This window comes from Eulemur rufifrons, chromosome 28 (assembly GCF_041146395.1).
Source record: "Eulemur rufifrons isolate Redbay chromosome 28, OSU_ERuf_1, whole genome shotgun sequence".
Taxonomy (NCBI): Eukaryota; Metazoa; Chordata; class Mammalia; order Primates; family Lemuridae; genus Eulemur; species Eulemur rufifrons.
The window spans coordinates 38,277,794-38,299,397 of record NC_091010.1 but is presented as its reverse complement, the minus strand read 5'-3'; the positions used below and the strand labels follow the sequence as shown (position 1 = coordinate 38,299,397).

The 21,604-nt window shown below is 34.9% G+C and overlaps 1 protein-coding gene across 2 annotated transcripts in view; it reads left to right on the top strand.

The window, feature by feature from the left end:
- Positions 1–21,604, top strand: part of RNLS (renalase, FAD dependent amine oxidase) — a 246,461-nt gene that overhangs the window by 19,302 nt on the left and 205,555 nt on the right. The gene's annotated exons all lie outside the window — the stretch shown is intronic.

The following is a 21,604-nucleotide window of genomic DNA, read 5'->3' as shown; positions in this document are numbered from 1 at the left end:
CAGGGTAGTGAGGCCAGTTCTGACTGGTCAGTTTTCATAACTCCTTGAAGGCAGTTGGCTAGTACTTTTAAATGTAGTTTCATTATTGCTTTTTGTCCCCACCTTTGCAGAGAGCAAGGATAATAGGGAGAAATACTGTTGCAGTAAGTTTTAATGTCTTTAATGGAAGGCAAGAATTTCCTTACCATATTATTAATACATCATAATTTTGTAATGAACATGACCCCATCAAGAAAGTTTGCTTATTGACCTCCCTCTGCCCACTTTAGGCCCCTGTCCATTCTTAAAACTTGGCAAAACCACTTCCTTGAGAAAGTCTTCCTGATAGCTAGAAGAATTGTAATGTCCCAACACAAAAAAAAAGATAAATATTTGAATCATGGGTATCCCAATTACCCTGATTTGGTTATTACATATTGTATATATGTATCAAAATATCACATATCCCAAAATATGTATAGCTATGATATATCAATTAGGAAAAAAAGTCTTTGTAACCCCCAAGACCAGATCATTTCTCCCATTAAATATTATCCTAGTTTCCTGTGCCTCATATTTTAACACTTACCAAAATTGTAATTAATTAACAGTTTAATCCATTGTGCAATGTGTGTCTTTCCTGGTAGAATATCAAGTACATTAAGACAGAAACTTGATCTGACTTACCTGTTCCTGTTTTCCCGGGATTCCCTTGTGAGTGCCTCACAGATAGTAGGCCCGCAGTCTGTATTTAATGAATGAAGGAATGAAACAGAACCTGAAATACATCTTGAAGGACATTCAGAGGGAAAGGAAGGGAAGGCTTTAGAGAGAGATGTGAATACTTTCAACTTTCTTCTGCAACTTCTAGAATCTCTCATTGTCCTTGATGGAAAAATGAGAACCAAATCTTTTTGCTAAACAAAATTTAAATTCTTCATTTTTCCTTGACAGTTTTCTGAAAAGATTTTAATTGAAAGCACAGGAAACGAAAGTCCTTTGTTCATCAAGCAATATGCTTCATTGATTTTTTTCGGCAGCCCATTGTCATAGGAGGAGAAATAATTCAGTTTCTAAACTTCTTCTGACATGAGTTGGTCTTTTGGGCTGTCTGTAAGCTTATGAACTGAGTTCTCAATTTTAGAAAAAATTATTATTACCATTAAATTTTTATTTAATTTATTAATTAAATTTTTATTATCTTGATCTTCGCCTTTTATATTTCTGCATTCTCTTGTCTTTTTGAATTTATTATTTGCAAAATAGCAGATTGGGAGTTGGTTCTACTTAGTCTTTCTTTCTCTAAGAGCCTGAAAGACAGCCCAAGCTAAGCTTTGCTTCTCTACCACCTTCCTAAAACATGGGGGTCAGATTTCCATCATCTTGGAATTTAGGGTGATTTGGCACTACTATTGTGCTTACTACTCACTCCTGGTCCTGGAAGGACAGAGGGAGATTCCCTACTTAGGTTTCCTTTTGGGGATAATTAGTTGTGTTGGAAAAAAAATAACACGAAGGTGAGGAAGACTGGAAGATGATAATAATTCCAACATCAAACACCATTTTGTGAATACTCATATTAAGCACTTACCTACACTGTATCATTTGCTCTTCACAACCACCTTATGGGAAGTATTATCCCCATTTTATAGAGGAGGAAAGTGAGGCTCAGAGAAATTATATTAACTTTCTTAAGGTCACATAGCTATTGAGTGGCAGAGCCAATTATGGAATCCACATCTTCTCCAGGCTATAGTAACTGGAGCAGTGCACATTTTTGCTCCCTTACCCAGCAATTTACCCTTTACCAGTGTGTGTGCTCTCCCCATGCTTGATATAAATGCATCATGATGTAAATATTTTCACATTTCTGTTCTTGTACACATGCTGTCAGATGTGTGATGTTTTAAACTAGGACATCAAGTTGCTACCCGAACAGAAGAAAAGATTCCTTCTTGATGCTGCTTTACTGACTGTGTACTTCCCTCAGAACTTAGAGCTCTACTTTTCATTTAGAGTTCTTCGATAACAGAAAGGCTTTAAAAAGAAATGTCAATACTAGAGATGGGGGTAAGATGAAAGAGCAGAGAGCTATAATTTATTGAATTGCGTCATTATCACCAACTGAGTCATCAACTGAATTGAATTAAACTTTTTCCCATCTGAGCTGGCAAAGACATTTTAAAGAGAGAGGAAATTTGAGAACTAAGATTTTAGCTTTCTGGCAGAAATCTCTGAAGATTCAAATAAAATGTGCTAAATCTAAATAAGAAAGTATTACCATGATTGACTACTAATTTTAAAGTAGAGAATTTTAAACATTAGGATTAAAAGAGAGGAAGGGAAGTAAAAGAAAAGAATGGGAGGAATACCAGCATTCTTCACTGGATAAGCTTTTGTCCAAATTTGGTCTTTTTCCCCACTGATGTATCTTATTTAAGAAGTTTTGTATTAATTGCATTAGCTTTCTGAAAGATGGCTATATGCTGACTGGACATTTTAATCATTTATAGTTCTTCTGAAGTCCTGTTTCCTGAGTCCAACATTTTCTCATTCTGACTTAAATGTTTAGTTCTAGAAAAGAAAGAAAAAATCTAAAAAGTATTTGAGTAGCCAACACAGAACACTTTTATAATTTTTACCAGTGTAGAAGTCTCTGTTGGTTTGAGGATGCTATTTAAATGTTGGTCTCTCCTAAAATATGCTACATGAAATAGCCAAAGGAAATCACTGTATCCAAAGCAGAGTTTCCTTTCCATTTCTGTGACTTGTTAGATATTTTTTCACATCTTATAATTTTACTTGCCAAACACATATAAGAACATGAGATTTTACTCCAAGAAGGGAAATTAAAATCCAGTTTTATTTTAAAAAATAGTAGTTGTCATCTTTTATTCAGATGTTGAATTCTCTTTTTTATTGTACAAATATTTATTGAACATTTACTATGTGCTAGACACTGTTCTAGACACCCTGGGTACAGCAGTGAAACAAACAACAAAAGCTCCAAGGAACTTCTATTCCAGTGGGAGGAGGCATAATATTCCACCAATTTTTATGCCAACAGAAGGAGGAAAATAAATAAATATCTTCATGAGATGATAATAAGTGCTGGGGAGGGGAGTGAAGATGAAGCAAGCCGGGGAAATAAAAAATGACAAGCAGTGCTGTTGTGTATAGTGTGAACAGGTCTATGATAAGGTGATTTTTTTAAGCAGCAGACACCTGAGAGTAGTGAAGGTGTGGGCCATGAGAATCTCTGGAGGGATATCCAAATAGAAGTAGCTGCAAGTAGGAAAAAACCCAAGGAATGAGCAGTTTCACAAGGAGGCCAGTGTGGCTGGTGTGCATTGTATAAAGAGGAGCAGTAGGGTTTTGTGGGCTATGATAAAGACATTGGATTTTACTCTGCATGAGATGGAAAGCCAGTTAAGGAATGACATGATCTGACTTAGATGTGAGTAGAAGTTCTCTTGCTGTTGTGTAGAAAATAGACTACAAGAGGGCTGGGCTGACCAGATGACCCGATACTGTAAAAGTAGAAGCCAGAAATGATGGTGGCTTGGACCACAGCAGTACTGGTGGTATATTGAGATGTGGTTGCAATCCAGTTGTACAAGGATCCCTTGTGTTTTTATCCGTTCATTCTCAAGGGTTCCAATTGCTAGAGATCCTTGATTTTAAAGACAGAGTTGCCAGGATTTGCTGATGGATTAGACGTGGGGTATGACAGAACCAGGAGCCAAGAATGACATCACTGTTTTTGGATTGAGCAATTAGAAAGACAGAGTTGCCTTTTACGAAAGGGAGAAGACAGAGAGAGAAGTGGGTTTGTGGGGCAGGCTGTGCACTGGGAATCAAGAGCAGGGATTTGAACTTGGATTGGGTTTGAGATGCCTAATAGGAATTCAGGTGGAAATGCTTAGACGGTTGAATATAGGAGGTTTCAGGAGTGACGTCTGGGCTGCAGATATGTATTTGAAAATCATCAGTGGAGAGATGGTATTTAATACCATGGAACTGGATGAGGACCAAGATTGAACCCAGGGAAACTGCAGTGTTTGGAGAGTGGTTGGAAGATAAGGGGAACCAGCAAAGAAGATTGAGAAGGAGATGCCAGTGAGTTAGGGGGAAAACCAAGCACACATGTTGTCCTATAGGTCAAGAAAGTGTTTGAAGAAAGAGGAAGTGATCAGTTATGCCTATAGTTTTCATCTAAGAGTTGGCCATTGGATTTAGCAATATGGAGACATTGGATTTTGCAAAGGTGACATTGACAATAGCAATTTCTATGGGATACTGGTAATGAAAGTCAGATTGGAGAAGGCTCAAGAAACAAATGGGAAGAGAGGACACTGAGATAGTGTGTTGAGACCTTTTTTTCATTATCACTTCCCTAAGGAGCTTTATTAGAGACATTTTTTCCTAACCCTCCCCCTCCATGAAATTCTAATATAGCATATATTATACTTCTGTTATGTGTGGTATCTACATCTATGCTTTATGTATAAAAAGAGTAAGAATTATTTGCCTGTGAGAATCAATATTTGCCTTTTTGGGGTGGTACCCCTTTTATTAAGAGTAGCATGGTTCAGATAATTCTTGAGAAGAGTTTTTTTGTGAAGGCAGGTAAAGAATTGGACTGGTAGATACAGGATGAGGTTGGATCAAGTTTTTATTGTTTTGTATTATATTTTTAAGATGGGATATATTATAATGTGTTTGTGTGCGGATGGAAACAGTCTAGTAGAAAGGGGACAATTGGTGATGTAGGAGCAAGGCTGGACAGCTACAGGAGCTGTGGTCTTGAGTAGGAGACAGAGGTTGGGGCCTCAGGTGTGAGCCATACAGTTCTTCCAAAATAACACGAGGAAGGGCAGAGCACAAGAACACAAGTTGATGATACCTCTGGGAGGTGAGAGCCTGTGCAAAGCCTCTTCCAGTTGATTTATTTTCCCAGTAAAACAAGAAGCAAAATCATCAACTGAGATTGAGGAGGGGCTGAAGATATTGAATGCTTGTAGAGAGAGGAGAGGTGTTAACGTTGTCATCTAGTGGAGCAAGTTGAGTAGCATATAGTAGGATAGCTTGGGAGCACTAAGACCCATTTGAAGTTAGTGATCATGAGTTTAAAATGAGACCAGTCAATATTTTTCCCTCCAGCACTTAATCTTCTCTTACCACATCAGAGATTTTAAATATTTGAGTGAATGAACAAATGAATCAAAAAGTGAGTTACTGCTATTTATGCTGCATGCACATAAGATTTTTGCAGTTTACCACTTATGTGTTTACCATTGGAATGCTGTATACCACAGATTTCAAAATTAAGGGCTTCAGATGAGAGCATAGAATAACACACCCTAGTTCATCTTTTTTTTGGTCAAAATAATTAAATTCAGCAATGATTCAGTGCCTTTATTTTGGTTGGCAATGTTGCTCCTCATGAGAGAAGGATGTAAAACTGACAACTAGCTTTGTAGCTTTCCATATATGTATATTATTTTCATAAAAAAGGAAACTAAAAGTAAAGGGTAGTTTCTTTGAGGACGTGGTATTCACTCTTTAGAAATTTCTAAAATTTGGAACTGTGCTTCATCATTCATGCATCCTTTTATTCATTCAACAAGCATTTTCTTAGCATCTCTTCTCTTACCAGTCACAGGAAGGACAAAGCTGAATAAAACATGATCTCTACCCAGAAGTATATTATAGGCATCTGGATGTTATACTATTTTTAGATGAGGTATATATACTTGTCTTTGGAGTACATGAAGATATGCTCAAACTAATATATTTAGAGAACTAGATTTCTATGTGGTAACCACATAGAATTAGCACCAATAAAGAGAATGTTATGGAATTTGTAAAATAAAAAAATTCTAACACATTAATAAATTCAATACATTGTACATAAAATCTTTCTGGTAAGGTCTCTGCTCCTTTATTAGGAAACAATGTGCTCATGGAGACTGCTTTGTCCTGACTACAATTGTGTGCTTTATAAAATCTTAGTTAGAAATTGCTATTATGTTCTTAAAATTGTTATACTTCCCTTTTTCAAAACCAGTTGGTGCTTTTGGGAATTAACAGCTCCATAAGCCTGTCAGTACTTGTGACTCGGCCTTCTATTGAGGCCAAGGGAGGACCTGGTATTCTCAGACTGCAGGACACACAGATGAACAGCATGTGGCAGTATTTAAATGTCCTTCTGAAAGCTAATGCCACAGGCCTAAGACAATTTAGAGCAGTTCTCTGAAATGATTGTAAATGCATCCTGGGATTATATTTTTCTTTTATATTACTCTGTGTCATGCTTTGTTTACCAAACAGAATATAGAAAATGAATAGGCAGTTTTCTGGTGCAATTCTTAGTAGACAAATTGTCACAATAAACCCCATTGCGTAAGAAAAGCATAAACACAATTTAGTCACTGCATGTGGCTACTACATATGTAGGTTGTTGCTGTGGGGAATTTTAGTTTGACCTAAGTTATTTTTAAAAAAAATTCTGATAGAGAAAGGTTCTCTTTGTGTTCATTATATCCTTTCCTCCAAAAAAGAAAAAAAAAAAAGAGCAAACTATCAAATTACTAAGGTTTCACTTGTATAAATGTAGTTGTACATATCTGACTTTAATTATGAATTGATTTTGACATACATGACTTTAAGTCATAGGTATTATTTGAATAAAAGAAAACTAAGCTTTTGATTCATTCTTACAACTTTCGCAGAGAATTTTCTTTCCTGTAGATTTTTTTCCATATATGTATATAATAGAATGAATTTTAAGCCCCAAATATAGATGCTTGTGTGTGTGTATGTGTGTGTGTGTATCCTCATCATTGTCCTCCACTTTTTAAAGTGAAACCACTCACAGTGACTGAAATCTTTATATAACAATATAATGGGAAAAAAAAACCCTCTATGAACACAGTAATAATTATCAGACAATAGATATATATGATTTTTAATCTGTGACTATCATCCTTATACATGAACGTTCTTACTACTTTTCTACCTTTTATGTTTGCTGTCATCACAAAGACTTTGCTTTGAGTGAGTGTGATTGCCCACATTGCCAATTGCATCCCAATTCATTATAACACACACACATCTATCTGTTGAGCACTCACTGTGTTCCAGGAATTGTCCTAAGTCTGGGCTTATATCCTTAATAAGCCCTAGCCTCGTTCTTAACGTGCTCATGGTGGAAAAACTTGTCTGTTGCACTTCTCTTCCAGTTGCTTCTGAGAGTCTTAGGGCAGCCTCTGGTCATTTCTTCTGCCCCTCTTACTAGTCCTGGTTCTGCTGCTTGTTAGCTGTGTAACCTTGGGCACATTGACTTAACCTCTCTGAGTCTCTGACTCTTTTGTGCAATTGAGGTGATAATCTCTACCTCATCAGGGCATGTGGGAAGATTAAATAAGATAATGTAGTAAAGCATCTAGTAAATTGCCGGCACATGATGAGTGGTCAGTGAAAGAAACTGCTGCTGCTATTTATTATGTGCCTGGCCCTTAGTTGCTAAGAAACAAACTTTAGTTCCTTTTCATTCCCTTGCTGCTGTACATTTTCAAACTCATGGTCAGATGGGAATTTAGAACTAGAGTAAGTAACAATAGCTCTAATTTATGAACATCTATTATGTGCTAGATATTTTATATATCTTGTCAATAATCCTTATAACAGCCCAATGTTATTATTAACTCTACTATGTAGGGGAAGACTGGGGAGATAAAAGTGACTCTTTAAGCCTACAAATCTACCTATTAGAAGAGCCAACATACTGACTCCCAAGCCTGTCTTCTTTTTACCACCAGACATTTTCTCCAAGGTGTCTTCCAACTCTAAAATTCTTTAAAAATTGTTTGAAACATGAGCGTGTATTACGATCACAAGCAGTAGGAGTTTTTAACTTGAGCACAAACTCAAAATCCAGATGCTCAAAGATGTCATTAACAAGCTAAAAATAATAGAGATCTGCATTTTTATAAATAAGTGTAACTGTTAGTCTTTGGACAGACCAAAGTTCTCCAATTAGTTCTTAGATCTTGCCATTCACATCAGTTGATTTTTCTATATCAGCTGAAAGTAAAAATCTTTTTAAAGGGGGAGCAGTGTTTTCCTTCTTTAGACTTTGGAAATATTTTTAAAAATTTGATGAAAGTTTATCACTTTGATTTTTTTGTAAGAGTTTTGATTTGATATTTTGACTTTAATCATAGGTAGTAAACTTTGAAAATCTATGCTGGCTTCAATAGAGTCATTTTTTAATCTTTTTTTCCTATTTCTTGGTCCCTAGTAGCCTGAGGACATCAGGCACAAAGAGGAGATGATACAGTTAAGGAGATGGACAGCTGATCCATGTGGCTCCAGTGCCCAGCCGTGCCTTCTGGGTTTAATGTAGCACAAGTTCCTGATTTGAGACAGAGGAATTTGTGGATGTGTATGTGTGTGTTTTCTGTGGAAAAACTGAACAAACTGTAAAATGGAATTACGATAATTGTAATTCTATATAGAATTCTGAATATCAGCTTCTAACTGGTTACCTTGGGCAAAATGCCAATCTGTCTGGACTTCATCTCCCTCCTCGGTAAAATAAGACCATTGAAGCCTAGATCTCTAAGATCCTTTCTCAATCTAAATATAATCTAAAATGGTTCTCTAAAGAGGCAGATGTATGTATATATGCTTATGTGTATATGTAATTGCCGTTTGAAGTTTGAGTTATTTGAACACAGTTCATAGGATGTAGGTGTCAGAAAATGTGTTTATAAAATGTTAATTTGGGTGAGTGAGAGAGAAATATTTTATTGTTTGCAAACATCTTGGTTAACAAGCTTACACCTTTCCTGAATACATTAGATCTTGGAGGAAGAAACAAATAACACTCATATTCAAATGAGAATTCAGTTGGGGTTTCTTTTAAAAAAATAATGGTTAATTTATTTGTCTCTTTCTTTCATCCACTAAACTTGAGTTCCTTGAGTCTTTCTCTATGTCTACCACCTTGCACTGCCCCAAGTAAACATTTCTTAAATGAATGAATGATTAATTGAATGACAGAATCCCAAGTGTACTTGATTACATGTTGTGGGCAATGGGCAACTAGGAGAAAGTAAAACTCCCTTAATTTGCACTTTCTTTGGCCTCAACTATTCCATCACGTAATATCTACCTAACTTATATTGAAGTAAAAAATATCAGTTACCAAAGGAAAAAAAAAATTCCTCTTATCCTGTTCCTTCACTGACCTCTCATTATGAAAAGCAAACTATTATATTTTTGATGGGTAGCATAATTTTTTGAAATTTTATAAACATAAACCTTAATTTCTATTAAGCAGTTCCATTTGTACAATAAAACCACCAAATGAAATATATTAATAGCAGAAATTTGGGTAGGGCTTTTCTCCCAATTTGCTTTAAAAAGTCATATCTAAAGCAATAACAGAATATAACAACCAAAAAAAAAAAAGTTTGAAGATTGTGTGTGTGGGTGTGGGTAGGTGTGTGTGTGAGAGTGTGGATATTGTATTGGAGGAGGAATGAGATTTAAAGACATAGTTATTTGTATATTTTCTGAAGCAACTCATGAGTTTAGTACCAAGTCTAACAATTAGTTTCAATATTGTTTTACATTTGATAATATTTTATACATGGAGAGCTTTAAAAACTAGATTTCAATTTGTAAATATTGAAAAAATCAAATTACTTCATTTTCTGGGCCTCAGCCTCTTTCATTATGACTCAGAGGATTGGGATAAATGCAGGTTCCTTCAGCACCAAGCATTTGCTCATTTCATAAACCAACTGATCAGTCAGCCATAATACTGGCTTTTCAGCTTGATTCTAGCGTGGCATTTCTGTAGTTTTTAAATGTATCTCTCCTGCACTGCTTTTTTACTCCCTATTTATCTCCTCTAGATAAGAATATTTTGTTTTACTTTTTGTAGTTAGAATTATGAAAAAAATTAAAAATAATAAGCAAATTGGACTTTTTTAAATAATATTTTTATATATATGGGCAATTTTTTAAATTTTGAAGCATGGAACCAAGTTTTAGGAGATGAGATAGTGTACGATGGCTACAACTATTTGACAAAAGCTCTAGCTCGTTCCTGTGGCCCAATATTCCTTAAGGCATTCATTGGGATTTTTCACATTGAATACAATCTGCTACCTTCTAACCATTCAGTGATACCAGTAACATGCCACTAAAGTGAAATAAGAGACCTTACCTAAGCTGTTATGCCATAAATTCATAGGTATCAGTCCACTCTTGGTATTAATGACACTGAGTCAGCATATCATAACGTATATTGATGCTATTGTAATATGGCAGTTTTGTGTGTGTATGCTATGTTTTTACTTTTTTTAAGATACAGATTAATTCAGAATTATAGAAAGCAATATTTTTACATATGATTCTATGATTTGAGTTTTTAAATCACTTATTCTGGTGTTTTTTTTTTGTTTTTTTTTTTGCCTTCTACTGCTTCAGTCCAGATTCTTTTTTTTTTAATTGATTTATTTTTAATTGACAAATAACAATCACGTATATTTACAGGATACAATGTGGTGATTTGACCTATGTATACATTGTCAAAAGATTCAATCAAGCTAATTAACATATCTATCACCTCACCAACTTATCATTTTTTTTGTAGCAAGAACATTAAAAATCCATTCTTTTAGCAATTTTGAAATATACGATACATTATTATTAATGTGGTCACCATGCAGTGAAATAGATCACTAAAACTTAATCCTCCAGTCTAATTGAAACTTTATACCCTTTGACCAATATCTCCCCTTTCCCAGTTTCTCCCCATCATGCCCAACCTCTGGTAACCACCTTTCTACTCACTGTTCTATGAGATCACTTTTTTAGGGTCCACAGGTAAGTGAGATCATACAATATTTGTCTTTCTGTGCCTGGCTTTTTTCACTTAGCTTAATTTCCTGTAGCTCCATCCCTATTGTCTCGAATGACAGAATTTTCTTCTTTTGAAAGGCTGTATGGTATTTCATTGTGTACTGTATATATACATCACATTTTCTTTATCCATTCATCTGCCAATGGCCACTTAGGGTTGCTTCCACATCTTGTCTATGGGGAATACCATGGAAATGAACATGAAAGTGCAAATATTAATGTCTCTTCAATATACTGATTTTAATTCCTTTGGATATATACTCAGAAGTGGGAATGCTGGATTATATGGAAATTCTATTTTTAGTTTTTTGAGGAACTTACATACTATTTTCAGAAATGCCTGTGCTAATTTACATTCCCATGAATAGCGTACAAGCATTTTTGAGCAAAAAGAACAAAGCTGGAGGCTTCAATTCCCTGGCTTCAAAATATATTGCAAAGCTATTGTAATCAAAACAGCATGGTGCTGGTATAAAAGTGGACACATTGACCAATGGAACAGGATAGAAAGCCCAGAAATAAACCCAAGTATTATGGTCAACTGATTTTTGACAGAGGTGCCAAGAATACACAATGTGGAAAGGACAGTCTCTTGAATAAATGGTGTTGGGAAAACTGGATATCCACATGCAAAAGAATGAAATTGGACTTTATCTCATACCATATAAAAAATTAACTCAAAATGGATAAAAGACATAAATGTAAAACCTGAAACTGTAAAGCTAGTAGAAGAAAACAGAGTAGAAAGCTTCATGACATTGGTCTAGGCAATGATTTCTTGAATGGGACTCTAAAAGCACAGACAACAAAAGCAAAAATAGACAAATAGGATTACATCAAACTAAAAAGCTTTTGCATAGCAAAGAAAGCTATTAACAGAGTGAAGAGATGTCATATTACGAACCCATGGATTGTAATATGACACTTTTTGACAGTATGATATTTAGAAGATGTAAAGCCTATTTTATCTGTATTTAGTTTTACTTAGGATGTGTATGTTAGTAGATTTTGTAAAACCTTACCAATTTAGAATATTTGAAGAGATATTTGCTTTTCAAATTCATAAATTTCAAGATAGCATACCAGTGCAAACATACACATGCCAGGACAGGCAGATGGAAGCACTTTCACATCTATTTCCACTTGGAACTCAGTGATCATGGACTTGGAGTGTGTTTTTTGGATTAGTGCTATCATAAATCAATGTGCAAAGAGGGAAAACAATTTAAAAGTAAATAAGAGAAGGAAGGCTTGAACTCAGGACATAACATTGCTAAAGATTATCTCAAAGGGTTAATATCCCCTTTAGGATCATTGCTTCAGAATAATGAAATGAAAAAGCTCACACTCACTTCTCTTTAACCTTCCCTTCCAAACACAACAAAGCACACAGACACATAACATCAATTTATTTCAATCAGTATTGAAATCTCCTCTGGTTGCACCATAATCCTTCCGTAATTCTTTCCTTATCATTTACATGGTACAGTCTGTTGTCTAACCGTTGTTTTGGTTTCTTGGTACGAAATCAATTTAGGACTTGAAACTTCTTGTTGCCTTTGAAGTAGTATTGTTGAATTTTCTAACACTTATTATCCAGACATTTTATTTAGCTGGCTCAATGATAAATTTACGGCTAGTTGAAAAAGATTTTAACATTTCTTGCCTAGAAAATTTCTTGTTTAATCGTTGACATATGATGTAAGTTTTCTGAAGCATGAGTTAGATTACAAAATTTTAATTTTTCCTTCACATGAAGCTAATAGGACTGTTTTTAACCAGTATTGTTATTAGGAGTTTCTGCAGTGGTAGTGTTTTCATTGACTTATTCATTCTCCGAAATAAAAATAGGGAAAAAAACAATATCTGTTTGCAATAAGCACAAAGGGCAAAGCTTAATTCTCTGACTTAATTGCTCTTAACATAAATCAGTGAGTTCAGTCTGTATTTTAATTGTTCAGAGTTTTCCAAAGTCGTCATTATTTATTTTAGAGTTTTATACTTTTGATTTCTGGTTCAAGTAGGTGAAAAGATCAGCAAAGCATTTTTTTTCTTTTTGTAATAATTTAAAATGTTCTGAATGGACAATAGTGCCAAAATATTGCATTTAGAAATGACTGTACAATCAGATAGATATAAAAAGTTGAATATGGAGCTCTATCTATTAATATGAATAAGCCATAGGAAGTCAAATATACTTATGATACTTGGAGAATTATGTAGTATTTAAATTTTAATTTTAACTCTTGTTGTAAAAGTAATTACAGAATTTTCCTGCCGTTAAAAATGTAAATATTGAATATATTTTATATTCCTTGTAATTACATCTCATATATATTTTTTTGATCCTCTACCATGTCCCATTGATCCTGGTTTGTAATTATGTCTCAAAGGTACTGTACTTGCCATATATATTTTTTTCTGAACACCCTTTCTCCCTAGTTTAGGACACTTAATTATACATGGCCATACACATAATTTTTTAATTTAATAATTATTTACTGACTGAATAGGTGATTTAGATCTTAAAATAACTCAGAATGGTCTCTTAGATAATTGTTGTTGTCCATTAGTGCTATTGATAAAGAAAATATGTGTATTTAAAATTTGCAGTTAAAGTGTATATATTTGGATATTTTTACCTGAGAAATCCTCTCTGTCTGAATAAAACGGAGAAAGGAGTAACAAAAAGAATAGCTAACAATGAAATTGTGTTTACTATCCACCAAATACTCTTCAAGGTGTTTTAAATATATTAACTAATTTAATTCTCACAGCAATCCTCACATTATTGTCCCCATTTATGTGATGAAACTGGAGTATGAAAGTGTTAAGGAGCTTGCCCAAGGTCACAGGGCTTGTGAGTGACTGAGCCTGAGCAAGGATTCCTGCCCAGGCCATCTGGCTACAGACTTCACTGTACTGCTGTGCTTTGAATTTTCCAGACTTAATAGAAAATAGATTTTCTGTTTTGAATATAATGTCTCTATAGTCACATTATTAAGATCTCACAACTTCATCTAATTAGCAGAAAAACTCTCATGGTGGTCTCAAACAAAGCAAATAATACTTTATTTGAGGGTTCAAATCTCTTTGATCATTCATATTTCATATAATCAGTTGGCCACTAAGACCTATTTTACAAGCTGGTTCTCAGTAGATTTAGCTTGTTGGAACCTACTGGTTAACGATGCCTCCTGTGGTTGTTTCAGTGCATTCAAAGATCTTTGCATTTGGCATGCCATGCATTTTATTATGATTAATTTACCAATATTTTATGAGGCATATACAGTATTTTTTGTGTATTTAGTATCTTTTAATGAAGTGTTTCTGTTACATACATGTCTTTATGTATTTTAGGTTTGGTCTTCCTGAAATATTTTATCTAAACTTACTTATCTCCTATGTATCTTTCTTAACCAGATATAATTTCTTAAAAAGGTAATTTGGATTATGACTTTAAGCACTAGACAGCCCATCAGTCCATCTAAGTTGCAAAATATATAATAAGCAAGTAGGAAATGGCATTTAAGAAGTTTCACAAAAAGAGAACTCCTTGATAACCAATTAGAACTGTTTTTGTTTTCTTTTTAAATACTAGAGTGGCATTCCTCACACGTAGGTGTTTGGTTGTTTCTGACAGTTATCAATGCCTGAATTTTCTACTTCACAGATTTATCCTGGGAATGCCGGGAGCTAGAGATGAGAATGGGAAGAAGAGGGAGGGATGTCGGGATGTTGAGGCACAGCAGCATCAGGTCAGCAAATAGTATGAGAAATCAGGCTGGAAACACTGAGCAAAAGGATTCTATAACTGAGGCACGAGAGTCGGGGGATAGAGAAGAGAGGTGGGAATGCCCAGGTTGGGGTCAATTTAAATAAGCCTATCTCTTTTTAAAACACACTTTTTAAAAAGGCTTTTTATGGAGTTGGTTGTGTTACCAGCTAGATGTTGGCTCAATTTGGCGGTAACACTCCTCATCATTGTGTGCTAGCAAAGGAATGGTTTTACATCATTAAAGGGAGATACACTTGCAAGTCCCATGAGAACCCAGAGCATTTTTATTATATTTTGTGATTACAGTTGGAGATGCTGCTTATCTTATTTCTTGTAAAACTCAGAGGGAAGTCTTCCAAGGGCTTTACTGCTCTTGGGGCCCTGCTTAATCAAATATGCTTCTTCAGCAGTAATTTTAGCATCTATTATCAATGCTTGAGCCCTGGCAGTTCAGCAGTCTCACAGCTTTGACATCACTTGTGGTTTGCAGACCATCATGCAGTGCCGTCTAGTGCTTCTGATAATAGTTTCTAAATGCTTAGCTGATTTATACTGACTGGAATTGTCCCATCTCTTCCTAGCAATTGAATTTGGCAAATTAATCATTTAACTTTTTTTGCCCCATGCACAGGCCCCACTGTGAGGTCATTGATATCACACCAAGTGTGGCTTTACACCTACAGAAAAAATTTGTGCTGGAATTTTGAATGTGCACCCCCTCTAGAAGATGTACACATTGTCTTTTTATATGAAACAAAGGCAGACAAGTGTATTTTTTCAAGTGCACTTGAGCCCACAACAGAACCAAAAAGGGAAATCTGTATTCCTCCTTTCCAGGCACATGCTTGGTTCGTGGGGCTTCATTTTCTTCTCATCAAAACTCCTGAGCCTGCAGCTTAGAATATCATGCTTGACTCTAGATTCACAGTTAGGCTCTCTGATTCCAAGCTGGTAGGTTGAAGGACTTAGAGAGGAGCCTGCATTATTCTGATGTGATAGCTCTCCATTCACTGTAACCTCGAATTTTTATATTATAGGGATCCATCTTTGATCAAGGCATGTAAGTAAGCAGAAACTCAGTGCAAAGGGACTTTGACAGGCACATAACTGGTCTCTAAGCAAAATGCAAAAGTGTCTTTTCCCTCTTTAGCCCTCCCCCTACCCCTCAGAAATGCCTCATCATGTGGCTGTGGAGGGCTCCATTCAATACCCCCATCCCTCCCAGGCCCCCCGTTCCCTGTCAGAGAGACACCAAAGTTACTGAGGCTTCCTCCTCTGTAAGGAGTCCTCAAATAAACATCAAAGGCAAGATGTCCTTGTTTGTACCCTACATTGACTCAGAGGGACACAACAAGGATATTTCTCTTTGCCTCAAGGGTCGATTAGACCCAGACCCAGATTTGACAAGAATATAGATATTTAAATCTTAAGGCTCAAGAAGGAGCCGTGAGTAGAGTCAATTGCCTTCTAAAGCTAAAGATGTTTACGATTATTTTCTTTTAAAAACATAATGTTCTCGCCCTGATTTCTTGAATTCTAGTGCAATATGGTACAATGTGTTCTCAAGACTAATTTTTGGAACAGTCTAGAAAGGTTCATGTGCTTCTTATTTTGTTACTACTTGTTGAAGGCCAAAGGGGTTGAATGTGTCAGACACTGTAGGTCATTTGCATGACATACTACATATTAATCAAAAAGGATATGTGGATTCAAGGGTATGTTTCATCCTGTTTCAACATTTAATTTCAGATCAGCCAAGTATCTGTTTTCATTGAGAAAAGTTAGAATCCGCCAAAATCAACATGAAGTAAATGAATTACATGGCAATGAATTAAGTTAAAACATGTACAAAGACATGTTGTTCCTTTCAATTGTTATCTAAGTAGTGTTTTTTTTTAAAAAAAAAGCATTAAACTTTTAATTGGAACTTAGAAAACTTTTAGATAACTTGATTTTTTGATTTATATTTCATTCTCAAACTGCTCACAAAGTTTAAATATTTCCTTTCTATGTATTATACTAAGAAATGTTCAGGCTACAGTTTTCACAGTCAGCAGCCTTATCAAGGGCGAGAACTGGCAGAAGTTGGCATTTTTTATATAAACCATATTCTAGAATTTCAGTTGCAAGCTAGTTAAGAAATTTACATTTTTTAGCAGTAGAAAGAGACTTAATGGTGACCTGGTTATATCAAAATGTGACTCCTGATTATGGTGAAATAGAAACCTAGCATTTCCAAAACTCAGTTTCTGATTCAGGGTAGCAGATTATCCTTCTATGTTCCAAATTCCCATATGCATTGCTTAATCTAGATTTGCCATGTGAAGAAGCTGTATGTGGCATACCTGTAAAGTAATGAGACTTGGTTTTAAAATTATTTATACCTAGTTTATTAAAAATATGTATTGTTTGTTCTTGAGAGTGTCTCTGGAAATTTGCACTTATTCCTTAATTCTCAAAATATTTTTGTTGAAACTTCTTAGACAAAGTAAGAGTGGATTTGGGAATTTGGAGTCACTCTGGAAAAATTCTTTAAATTGCTATTGTAGTCACACATTCTTTGAGATACACACCTACTTCACTTGTCATGGCCTGAATAATTTCTTACTCTTCTTATAAAACTATTTTCTACTTTCAAAGGGAAAAGATTTGCTACGCTTGCAGATATTCAAAAGAATAAGCTGTATTCTCTAAGAGCAATTCCAGAAAGGGACTTTTCAAAATGGTTATAATAATAGTAAGAACTTTGGTATAACAACATCACTTTTGAAACAATCACCTGGATGTGTTAGTCTTTACATGTTTGTTGAAAAAATATAATACTTTTATAGTCATACCTCTAAGGGTGAGGTAGTGTGTGCTTTTAGAAAATTTTTACTTTCTTGCACCTTGAATACAATTGCTATTCTAATAGCATTCATAGGAGCTTATGAATTGCTTTTCTTTGACCTTTGGAGTCATATGTGTTCTTGTAATTTTGTGCAATAGCATAGAATATCATAGTTGTTCCACAGGCGTTTTTTAAAAACTATACCCTTTGGTGGTAAAAGTATGTTAATAAGGTAGGACTTCACAAAATAGAAAAAATATCTATATTTTGAAAATCAGATAATTAGTTGAAATACTTTTTATTGCACCATAACTTTTATATTTAAAATTACATTGACATAATTCTGGTGAAGGTGGTATATAATTTGACTCATCTTTGTTCATTTGCAGGTTGTATTATTAAAGTGATAGGACAGTCTCTTGTTTATAGATTGTGGCTAAAAGTTTATTGATGGTATGAATGAATGTAAATATTGAAAAATTAGATCATGAATGATATTTGATACAATATCTTGATGGGTATTTAAAAGTAAACACAGGTTTACTTTTATAAATCTTTATTTTGAATGATTTACTTTTTGAATATGTTACATTGACCCTAAAATCATGAACCTGAAATCAGATTCAGGAAAGTATTAGATGTCTCCATGTTTCAAAGCAAGACAGATATTTACAGAAATTAATTCATAACACTTAGGTACTGATTACTGTGGTTCCAGATGCTCTATTAGATGCTGAGGATAATGTGGTGGAAAAATAGTAGCGTACTTCCTACATGGAGCTTATACTCTAGTGACAATGGGACTCCAGAGAGAGTAGACCAAACTAGGAGTCTTTGTAACAGCTTTGTGTTCCACAGAAAAGCTTTAATTCCAAATATCTGAGTTCTGTTCTTTAAGGTATGATTATTTTGGACTCTGTCTCTAAAATCCTTCCAGATCAGAATTTATGCTATGATTTTCTTAATTCTTCTTTGTCATCCTAATTGATATAGGCCTGCTCCCTAAATTCTTATTTTCAATATATGATACCATATATGAATACTATATGTGAAATTAATTTGTAAACTATAAAGTCTTTTAACTGTAGGCAGTATTGTTATTCAACAAGAAGACATTTGAGCTGTAAGAAAACAGCTAATCTGGAAGTCTTTTATCCTCCTTCTCAAAAATTGGAGATATTTTTGCCTGAATTAGCTGGTTAATTTATCAACTGTCCATCTCACTTAGTCCTTGTAGAAACAATTTCTAGATTCCTTGAAACTACAGTTTATGTTCACTACGGTTTAGAGCTTATATTTTCTGGTGGGCACAGAATGTGTCACCCCATTAAAGAGAGACTCTCAATATTGTTTATGGTAGCAGAGAACAAAATGAAGTCATAAATCTGAAAGACACTCTATTTGGCCACCTCCTTTTGGAGAAAAGTAATTCCAAATAATTAAATAGGGCCAGTTAACTTTTTTCTTAAACATTTTTCATCAAGGATATGTTATAACTTCCTTTAGTAACCTAAGTCTGCAGTCACATATATTTTATTAAATAGGTTTCTTAGTGTGCAAAACTGGAAGAAAGGAAATGATAGAAAAAGTCTACAACCACCCCATAAATCTTGCTTAATTTTTCTATTGTTTCCCTTTTATTTTAAATGCCTCAATCCATTGTTAAGCCCTCTTGAGACTAAACGGCAACTAAACAGTTTATGTTCAAAACTTATTAACAAAAAAAATCAAATTTAAAAAATCAAATTTCACTAGTATTGTTTATTACTAGGAATAAAGAAGCATTTTATTATTTCTTTCAAATTCTACGTCTTTTACACTTTTCTGGAAGAATTTCTGAAGACAGGCATTGCAGGAGATTTTGAGGAGAGATAAATAGTGATCAAATACAACCATGGCAGAAATGTCTTTTGTAAGGGTTAATGAGGTCACATTGTTTGTTGTATTTTTTGAAGTCTTAGAATATTTGTGGATTATGATTCTGATGACAAAGTACAGCTGTTCTAGTGAACTCTTTTAAATAAAGTTCTTTCTTAACACATGCATTTCAAAATCAGCAAACTTCTGGGCTGAGAGTGAATCTTCCCTTATGTGCATGCCAGACACTTTCATATATTTGTGGGAGTCACAGGTTAATCTCCAAAGATAGATTTCTTTCATTCAGCATCACATATGAGTAAATAAAGGCGCTGTCTGGCTCTCTACATCTGTGGCTTGTTTTGAATTCTTATATGAATTCTTTATTTCCACATAATTGTCCTGCATTAACTGTCTCTGAACATCAATTGTATTTTTCCACTGCTGAAACTCTCAAGTGGTTTGACAAGTACAAAAAGTTTTTAAGAGGCACCATTCTTTGTTTCTCCTCCAAGGTCCCCTGAGGACCCTTGATTTGGAAAGAACTGCCTTACAAAATTATCAACACCATCTTTTTCACTGCCTTTTTTTTTTTTTTGCTTTTTATTGAAATATAATATTCGTATAGAAAAGTGCACATATATTAAGTACACATCGTAATGAATTTTTATGAATTGAACAAACACCCATATAACCAGCATCCTAATCAAGAAAGAGAACATACTGGCACCCAAGTCCCCTACCCACCTCCCCCAGGTCCCCTTCCAGTCACTAAGGCTCTTATCCTTTCATCTTAAGTAGCCATCACCCTGACTTCTAACAGCATAGATGAGTTTTTGCCTGCCTTTGTGCTTCCTTTAAATGAAATCAAACAGTATGTTCTCCCATATGTTTAGTTTCTTTCACTCAGCATTATTTGTGAGAATTATCTTATTGCTGCAGGTAGTTGTGCAGTATCACACTGTTGGTGGGCATTTGGGGTAGTTTTCCAGTTGGTGGTATCATGAATGGTGCTCCTATGACCATTCTTGTACATTTCTCTTGGTGAAAAATTTGTAAAAATTTGGGTATAGGTCTTCAATATATTTTAATTTTCAATTTTATTTAATGAAAAGCATATAGAACTGAGAATAATTTCTGATCAACATGAATCAACCAGAGTAACTGTACTGAGTTCATATCATTTTTTCTAAAGCATAGAAACTTAACATTTTAGTTATCTTTTGCATCCTTCTTGTGAGTAAGGATTTGCTGACTAGACCTTCAGAAACTCAGAGTATAGCTCCAGAATTTCTAATTACTACCTTCCAAGATCTCGCAGAGTTCGGGAGACCCAGCTGGAGAACAACTGCTTTATATTTATTCTTTGCTACATTATTTAATAATCAACCTCCTTGAAAAACAAATCAATGATATGCTACTCATTCATTCATTCATTCATTCACTTATTTAACCAATATTTGTCAAGAACTCACCTTGAATCGAGGATACAACAGTAAACAAATTGAATAAAGACTAATGGAAAACAGACAATTAATAAATTAAATAATAATCAAGTATAATGTCAGGTGTTTTGGATTTAAAACAAGGCAAGTTCAGGGGAAAGAGGACAGCTTGGTTGGGGTGAGGGTGCTGCTGTGTGGGATAGGGTGGTGAAGCATAGTCTCTCTGAAAAGGTTACATTGGAGCAGAGACTTAAGGAAGGAGGCCATGTGGGTATGTGGGGAATAATATCCCAGACAGAGTAAACAAGTGCAAGGACTCTGAGATAGGAGCATGTGTGATGTACTAGAGAGTCAGCAGGGAAGCCAGTGTGACAGAGCAGACTGAGGGGCCGAATAGTAGGAGAGGATGATGCTGGTGTCGTAGACAGGAGTTAAGAGTATGAAGGATCTGTAGGACATTATCAGGTGAGAAGTCAATGAAAGATTTGGAGAATTGAGGCAATATAATTTGATCTTTGTTTTAAAGGCTCCCTCTGACTGCTGTGTGGAGGATAGATTGGGGATTGAAGCTGCAGGAGAATAGATTGGGGATTGGTTCAAGTGCGAAATAATGCTGGCTTGCACCAAAGTGAAAGTAGGTGAGAGTTGAGGGTTGCTTTTTGTTTTTTAAGGTAGTCCCAATGGGATGTTCAGAGGGATTGGATGTCGGGTGTGAGAACAAGGAGCTGAAGGGTGACTGTAACTGTGTTAATACCTTTTCAAACATTAGGTATT